Below are 9,048 nucleotides of genomic sequence, written 5' to 3'. Positions count from 1 at the left end.
ACCATTGTCTTTGCTTATCAATGACGGTGCGTGACAAAAAAAATCGATTCCGCCCTGGCTTCCTTCCCCTCTCTGCCTGCAAAAACCCAAGCTTGATATTGCATGATACCTTCGTCCGTCACCTCGTTCCAAAACTTGAAGTTGGAACTAAGCAGAACCCGTTTTTGTTGAATGGTTTCAGCTCCCATGAAGTGAATGCTTAGTTTCCCAGGGGTAGATTTCAGAATGCCAAGAATTCCGCATAATAATGATTCCTTTTTGGTGTTAACACTGAGCAATAAACCTGAAAAGAAGGAACCCAACTATTTTGAAAGCTCAAACATGGTTCAGAAATACAGTTTGCTCAAACTTGGGAATCCAGCATGAAAGGCTAGGGTAGAAGTCTCTGGATAGGGAGCTACGCCCAAGGAGAGGCGGAAAGCCCAGCGTGTCACATGCCCGGGCATGCCCTTCATCAGGTGCCCACCATGACACATGCAAGCCCATCCCACACGTGATGCTGCCTGTGGTGTGTGTGTGTACCACATACGTGAATTCTCCTGTTGTTTTATGTTTTCCACTTCAGATGATATGATACATTTTGGCAACCTTGACTCCTTTTGGGGTGTGAAAAACTGTGGTTCCGGTCGAAGTCACAGGTAGCATAATATGTCATGCTGGTAAAACAGAAGCATGGGCCCTGAGGTAATCTCCTTCAAAAACGCCTGAGGGATGAAAACGTGGCATTTCTTTTACTGGGCATATGGCATTAGTACTCATGAGTAAAATTTAATGCTTTATTTGAAGATGTCAACGGATTCTGAGGCAATGTTTCTCTTTGGCAATTGCTTGCTTATAAAGTAATTCACTGAGAGTCAACAGCCTGTTAGGAAAACGCACTTGGCGTCAGAAACACATACATTAAGGATGAAAAATTAATTCTGCTTCTTTCTGATGCTATCTGACATTCTTATAGCATCGGATCTAACACCCTTCGGGTTTCAATTCCATTTATTCTGACTAATTTTCTAATTTCTAGGGGGAAAAGCACGTTAAACAGGTACAGAGCGACCAGTAGAATTCATTGGTGATGCTTTGTTGAGTTCAATATAAATGGATTGGGGGCTCAGGGTCACATTTCCCTGTAAATCACTACCCATAGTCAAAAAAAAAAAATAGTTTAAAACTTTACGGGCAAAGCAGCTGGAAAAATAACTGAAGACATCTAATATTTACATTTTCTTCTCATGACCAATTAGTATTTAGGATCCAATAATGCTTAAGTCATATTCTTTTGCTAACTACACAGTGTGATTTATGACAAGACATTTTAAACACAGAGAAGATTTTTTCATGGTATTTTTTGGAACATTCTTTAGTTTATTTGTATGATGGTTGGGGTGTGTGTGTGTGTGTGTGTGTGTGTGTGTGTGTGTGTGTTTTGTTCATGTGTTTAGAAAGAAAATGAAAGTCCAAATATAATTTCCAGGTTTTATCTGTGAAAGTAACCTTCTGTGTCATATTAATTCAGTTTAGTATCTTGACACGTTTAAGTGATTTTTTTTTTTTTTTACAGATCAAAGAAGCAACAGTTTTGGCAAACTAACGCCCTCATTAAAACTGAGTTAGCATAGGGTTATACACATCATCAAAAGAAATTTACATTTAAGAGTCAAAGTAGACCACGGAGTGAAGCCAATCCCTTCTTTTCTTGAATCAGAGATGGACACGAGCCAAGCAACAGGAAATCTTGGAACGTGGAATATCTTAAGGGACTTCATAGCCTGTTTTTTGGAATTCTGCATAAGGACAACCGCTCTAAAATACGAGACCCAAAACCAAAAAAGGATTTAGTATTTTCACTGGAACTTGGATCGAACTGACAGATATCTAACCTCTACTTTCAGGCACAAATGGGCAATTTAAAAATAAACTTTCATGAGCCTATTTGCATATGCTAACTTACCCACCCTGTTTTGTGGGAAGCTTTATGTATTCTCAGGGCTCAAAGAACAACAAACAGGATAAAGAAGATTTATCAGATCCTCCTGTCCCTTGGGTCCTGCCTCTCAGCCTTGATTCCCAACCCTTCGGTGATGTCCAGCTGTGATTATTTATGGGACATGGGACATTCTTTTGCTGTTGACTTCTCTGCAAAATCAAGGCTGCTAGCTGATACATTTGAAAATGCTAGATTTTGGACTAACAGGAAGCTGAGGCAAAGGTTCTCTATTGTACTCTCAAGGCTCACAGAGTCCCTGATATATGCTTGGGCCGGCTTAGTGTTACATGCTTTAAAAACTAGTGCTTGCGGGGGGAGGGCCGGGGGATTCAGTCAGTTGAGCGACTAACTCTTGATTTCAGCTCAGGTCATGATCTCAGAGTCATGGTTTGAGCCCCGCATCGGCTCTGCACTGACAGTGTGGAGCCTGCTTGGGATTCTCCCTCTCTCCCTCTCTCTCTCTCGCTGCCCCTCCCCAATTCATGCTCTGTCTTTCGCTCTCAAAATAAATAAACTTAAAAAAAGAAGAAATGGTGCTTCTTTCATCAACTGGCAGTTAAGTTACTGCCACTTACAAGATGCCAATGAACAAGCCTGGGGAATGAACCAAGAGTTCACCATGGTCAAGCTACATTTGAACCATCTTGTGTAGCAAGACTTCAACTTGAGTAGAACTCTTACTAACTATTGGCTACTCAGAGAGATGCAAATTTTATAACCTAGCACCATCTACTTCTTTTTTTTTAATGTTTTATTTATTTATTTATTTATTTATTTATTTATAGAGAAAGCAAGAAAGAGCACACATGAGCAGGGGAAGGGCAGAGAGAGAAGGAGAGAGAGAATCCCAAGTGGACTCCTAGCCATCAGCACAGAGCCCAACACGAGGCTCAATCCATGAACTGCGAGATCACCACCTGAGCCAAAATCAAGAGCGGGACACTCAAACAACTGAGCCACCCAGGTGCCCCCCCCCATCCACTTTTAAAACCTATCTCAGGGCTGATTTAGCCTAGAATTTTACTCCCAATTGCATAACTTTATCTCTGGAATTAGCAGAATATCTCTTCTGCAGCTTTAGTATTTATCCACAAGTATCATATCAGCACCTAAATCACGGTCACGAAAGCATGATTCCTTAGCATGATCAATCCCTCCCAACTCTGGACACTGTCCCCAGTCCTCTAGATATTTTCCATAATGAAATCCCAACTATCTAAGCCCAGGAAGAGAAAAAAAAAATCCTCATCAAAAAACTTTTCAAATAAAATTCCTACACCATTTATTTGTGAATCTTCTATTACATATTAAGTACATTTATGATTGCTAGATGATGCCACCTGAGAAACCAAATCATTCACAGTAGCTGACATAACACATTTAATGACCTGAATACTTCAATGACAAACACAGGCTGAGAGCTATTTTTGCAGTCATTTAATATTTAAGTATTGTTAATTTTCAAGCACAAGCTCTCAATCCTAATGATCCTCCTAAAACAGCCAGCTGCCTCCCATCCTTCTCATCTTGAACTTGAAAGTTTCCTTTCTTTATCCCTAAACTTCATGTAGGACCCATCACCCTAACGTTTTACACTAGGTTCGACCCAACTACTGTATAAGCATCGTCCCATTAAATCTTGCAAATGTCCGTTTTTAAGAAACTCTAATGCTAGCAATGTATGACGAAAAATTATCATAAATAATCCACGTAAAATACTTGCCTGTCAAAATAAGCAGAAAAGGACATTTTGCAGTGCAGGACTCCTGATTTTTCTTGTTTATTCATGTTCTCGCTAATTTGCAAAATTCTGTAATCCACAATGGGTCCCCCTGTCATTAGTGCTAATTAGTGGGATTCTACTGTACTAATAAATCAACATTACCCAAGCACAGTGCGTGGAGATAGGGGTTATGATATATCCCTGCCTATGAATTTTTAAAAATCAGGTAGTGTTCACCACTTGCAGTCCTGATGTGCACTGATAGTTTGATGTGGGTCCCATTCTACAGCTGGATCTCCACGGAGAGAACATGCGCATGTTTCATGATTGCGTACTCATCATAAGTGTCACACACTCGCTCGGGGCAAGGAGGGAAGGTGCTAAGGGCAGGAAGGGACCGGTGGGCTCCTATCTTCCAGCGCATAGAGATAAGTGCTGAGGGATAAACGAACTTGCCCAAAGTCCAATGGGAGCTCAAACTGGCCACCCATGTCAAAGGTATAAACACACAACTCCGCTAAGGAGTTATTTTTCATATGCCCTAAAATGCCCATGACTCTCCTACAGGCACTTTCATTTCCCAGTCTCCCAACCCGTACCTTTACTGGTCCCAGTTCTGCTGACCTTTCGCTCTCCCTGCCCCTTTCGTTGTTTAGCTGCGAACTGTGTCCTTCCTGCTCCTAGAATACTGAGTGTGTGTGCGTGTGTGCGTTTTCTCAGGAGAACGTTCAGTTGATTAAATTAGACTTCATGGTTGGTATGTACCTCCGCTCTTCTAAGGCATTTATCTGACCTTGGGATCCATTTATTGAACAGTATACTTTTCTTTCAACCTCACATCATCATTTAATTACAATAGACAAAAACGGTTTTCTTGGCCCAGTCGGCCCAGTGGAAGGTTATGTGGTCACTGACCCACATCGGTGCGGCTTTTCCTCAGCTCTTTGCACAGCCTAGCTCTCTCGTTGGCCAGTCATGGCCCATAGCCAATCAGTGCAAATGCCTTTGACTGTGCTGCTATTTTCCAGCAAGCGACATTCAACAGTAGCTGTGCAAGACCCGGTATTTCTCGCCTCTTTCCAAGGGGACGGGTGTCGTAGGAAAGTTCTTAGATCACAACAGCAGCACGTCCTCCAATGTCACAGAGATGAGGCAAGAAACCAGTGGGTCTTCCTCTATAGAAAATCTCTCCGAAAAAGAGCAGACAGTTTTTCCTTTGAAATGGGAGGGGAAATTTTCTAGGTGATCTTCCAAGGTGCTTTTAAGTCCCGTTGACTCTTTGATTCCCTCAGCAGTTGCTTTGAATTGTAATTCCTCCCAAATTTTTGTGATCTTGTATCTGAATGTACATTTATATGCACAAATGAATATTCAGTGTGGCTCCGCACAGTACATTGGGAAAAAATTGAGTATAATTTTAGTATCCCCATACTATACAAAGGGTATTCAGAATCTCACTAATAAATACATTGGCATCCTTCACTACTCTGTAATCCAAGATGCAGAAACTGTCTGGTTTTTGTTAAGGCTGGAGGAATTAAAAAAGATTGCAAGATTGCATTTGGGCAAGTATCCTGAAGTTTGGCTGCTTATTCAAATCTTGTGCAAATTTCCGCAGACTGCTGAATTGGTCTGAAGCGAGAGGTTAGCCTGTAAATATTATGGACGTTGACATGTCTTTTCATCTGCTGTTTTTTCTATCAGATTATAAAATAAACTTGAGGTGGTTCAGTTAAGTGAGAAAGTATTGAGAGACACACCCCAAAGCCAAGTAGGAGGAAAGAATGATACAAAGACAGGTTATATTGGGTTTCAAATTAAGCATATCATAGTGGATATGCTAAACATCATATTTTACCAAAGGGGAAATATAATATGTTTTTCCAGCCATTTAGTACTGAGGAAGCCTAGACTGTATTTGCAGAAGGAAGTCTTTGATTTGAGAGAGGTTTTGATTAGTTTTAAGGTCTCCTCTGAAACTTCTAAAATGTGATTTCTATTGGAAATCATGATTGTGTGTGTGCCTGTGTGCGTGCGTGTGCCAGAGTGTGGGGGTTCACTGGGAGGGGGACCCTTTGTATCTCTTCATCATGGGTTTTCGCATATCAATATTCCACTTTATGATGAATATGGGAATAAACTGGAAACAGAAAACTATACAAAAGCGAGAGATTCAGCAAAAAGCACAGACAGCTGGTTGCAGAGATTCGGGACATAATTACAATTAGTAATTGCCATGTTGTTTCTAAACAGGAAGTTCATGGAGAAGATCTTAGGATGCTGTAAGTGTTTTGCCACAAGATTCCTTTCATCGTTTCGAGTTGTGAAAACAGTCATTGAGGGATCGCCTCAGGAAAACCAAAACTGCTCAACGCCTCGCTGAGGAAGACATCACTCCTCCAAATTTCCTGCAGAAGGGAGCAAAGAGAAAAGTATTGCAAACAGCAAATGTGTGCACAAGCGCGCACAGGAGCCCAAATTTCCAAAAATGTGAATGGTTTGAGTTTCCTACGAGGGCTCATCATTTGCAACCCTTATAGGGAACAGATTGCGCCCTAGATGCCATTTGGCCGGGGTTAAATTGACCCCGGTTGTGTTACCAGCACAAGTAAATCCTTCCATGCACAGACCAGCTCCTACAACAAAGAGTTATCTGGCCAGAAAAGTCAGGAATGCCAAATTTGACAACCCCTGAACCGGGACACTTGCCAGTGCCTGGCACTATATTTCTCAAGTGTCAAGAGTCTAAAAGTCTATCACCTGGACACTCAAAGATAATGCTCTAAATGTCTAGCCAGTGCGAGACCCTCGTGGGTAACTGATTGCTCCTTACAGTAGGGTGCAGCTGGATAGAAATTTGCCCGAGGCACAAATCCCTTTTGTCTCTCCCTATTTATCATCATCATCATTACTTTTTTACTTTGGTTAGCAGATGTTTCTTTAGTGCTCTGACATCCTTTTTAATTTGCACATTTATTAATTTGGCTGGCGGAGAGCAGAGCGCTTTACCTGCCGAATCCTCCCTGTACCTTGGGGCTGGTGGTGTCACGCATAAAGAGTTGCCCTAGCCCACCATCGGGCACCGGGAAGCATTTTTAACTGCAGCATCTTTAAGTGGGATCATTGGGTGACCAGTGCAATTTTGGCTTTTCTCCTATCTCACACTTCAGATGAAAGGGGCTGATTGCCCCCAAGTCCATTTACTCATCCACTCTAGGGGGAATTGTTTGGATTCTAACATGTAACCCTCACAACATCCCATTTATAGCTGTGACAAAGAAGTAAGCAATTAATCAGACATCCCTGCTAACAATACTGACCTGCCAGCATTCAAATGCTTTAATTAAAATCACAGCACAATATATGCCAGGGGTAACAGCCTAGCAATGTCTCCACAAGACAGGAAGCTGCTCTCCTTACCAGCCCTGAAGCAAACATATATTACGGGCACCCCTGAGAAGGAAAGAAGGTCTCCAGGGATGGCTTGTGTGTGTGACTGCTCACCTACCAAAGCAGATTATGCCCATATCATGCTCATTCAGATGCTTTAACATAAAAAGACGCACCCAATGGAGAGGGTTTTCTCCCTCCTTTTCTTCCTTTCTTCCTTCCTCCCTCCCTCCCTTCCTTCCTCCCTTCCTTCCTTCCTTCCTTCTCTCCTTCCTTCCTTCCTTCCTTCCCTCCCCTTCCTTCCTTCTTCTCTCTCCTCTGTCTTTCTTTTTCTTTCTCTCTCCTTCTTTTTATTTTTTTTTTTTGAGGGGAAAGGGCATGCTTACGCAGATGAGGAGGAAGCCATATTACACGAAGCACTGTGAAGCTAAATTCACCTCTGCAGCTTCAAAAATAAAATGTCAATGCAACTTGGAGATTTGAAAATTTTAAATATCAGTAAGCACAGGAAAAGATTCTTTTCTTCCAACGTTAGCTCACCCTTGTGACAGGTTTTAGCCTTTTGATATTCATGCATGCTCCCCAATTGTTCTGCCTTTCTCGTACACAGGAATACCAAGATTTTAAAATCACAAGGGCACAGTGCATTTAGAGATAAGTGATTCGGGAAGAATTCGGAAAGATTGTCATCCGCTTATTTTTTTATTATAGTTATACTTAGTTTTTCCCAAGGTAATGTGTAATTTCATTGAAACACATCAATCACCATTCTTTGAAATATACACAAAACCCATTGTTTTCTCCTGGAGTTACACCCACTTCCACATTTAATAATTGCCTCCATTGTTTATATTTTAACCGTTAATGTGGACACATTAACAGGTAATATATAACATGGGTTAATTACTTTTCAACTTATGCCAAGCTAGCTTAAAATGCCTCTAAACTCCTCACGCCCTGTGGTCAGTGTCTTACCTTTTGAGTTAGGTGTTATTTTCTCTGGGGCCTCTCGCTAAAATGCCCTGACACGGCCTTCATGCAACGGATTTTTAAAGGGTTGGTCTTATTTGTAAACGTTCCCCTGGAGCCTCTGTCTAACACGGTTACTATTGCTCTCCCTGTCACTCAGTATTTCCAGCTGATGTTCCAACTCCGCGTGCCTCTTTCTGCAGTTCCAAATCCTGAACGCCGTTATTTGTGGGTCTCCCCCAAGCTGCCCTCAAAACTTGTGACCTTTGTGGATTCGACTGGAAAGTGCTTTCCGAGCTTATCTTCCCTTCCACATGTGGCTCATAAGCGTTCGGGGCATTTGTGGGAAGTTGCCTGCGTCCCCCAGCGCCTCGGGAGGGACCTCTTCCCCAGCTGCCTTCCCCTCGCTGGGGTCTGGGTCCCCCATTACTTCCTGAAGCCGGCCTCCGTCTCACTTTGTTTATGCACGCTTCCCCCAGGACACTGCATATGGTGAACTTCCTTCTCCACTCAGCAGCCCATTACACCCTCTCTTTTTCATATCCTGCCCCCTTTCAAGTGTGTATCCTTTTTCCTTTGAAGGACACTGATACTTCCCACAATGGTTTTCAAGTTGAAATATGAAGCTTAAAACTTTCCTTCATTTTCCTCCCCCTCCCCCTTCTGTACTTCCCTTCTGTGTTTATTAAAATAATATCTCTCCTCTCTCCCTCTTTCTCTCTCTCTGTCTCTCTCTGTCTCACACACACACACACACACACACGTGCACGCGCGCGCGCGCGCACACACACACACACACACACACATCCACAACTCCTGAGCCGAGCTCAAGTACAAAGAGAATGACCATCGACTTTTCATCCCATCTGCCTAATTATCAGGTAAGACAATGAACAATCTCAACAGAGAGGAAGGACACAGGTGTGGTTGGCAGTAGCCAAATACAATTTCATTCTTTTAAAAGGAAGTCAAAATATCATAAAGA

This window comes from Prionailurus bengalensis, chromosome A3, assembly GCF_016509475.1.
Source record: "Prionailurus bengalensis isolate Pbe53 chromosome A3, Fcat_Pben_1.1_paternal_pri, whole genome shotgun sequence".
Lineage (NCBI taxonomy): Eukaryota > Metazoa > Chordata > Mammalia > Carnivora > Felidae > Prionailurus > Prionailurus bengalensis.
The sequence above is the reverse complement of the archived record's forward strand: the minus strand, read 5'-3'. Positions refer to the sequence as shown.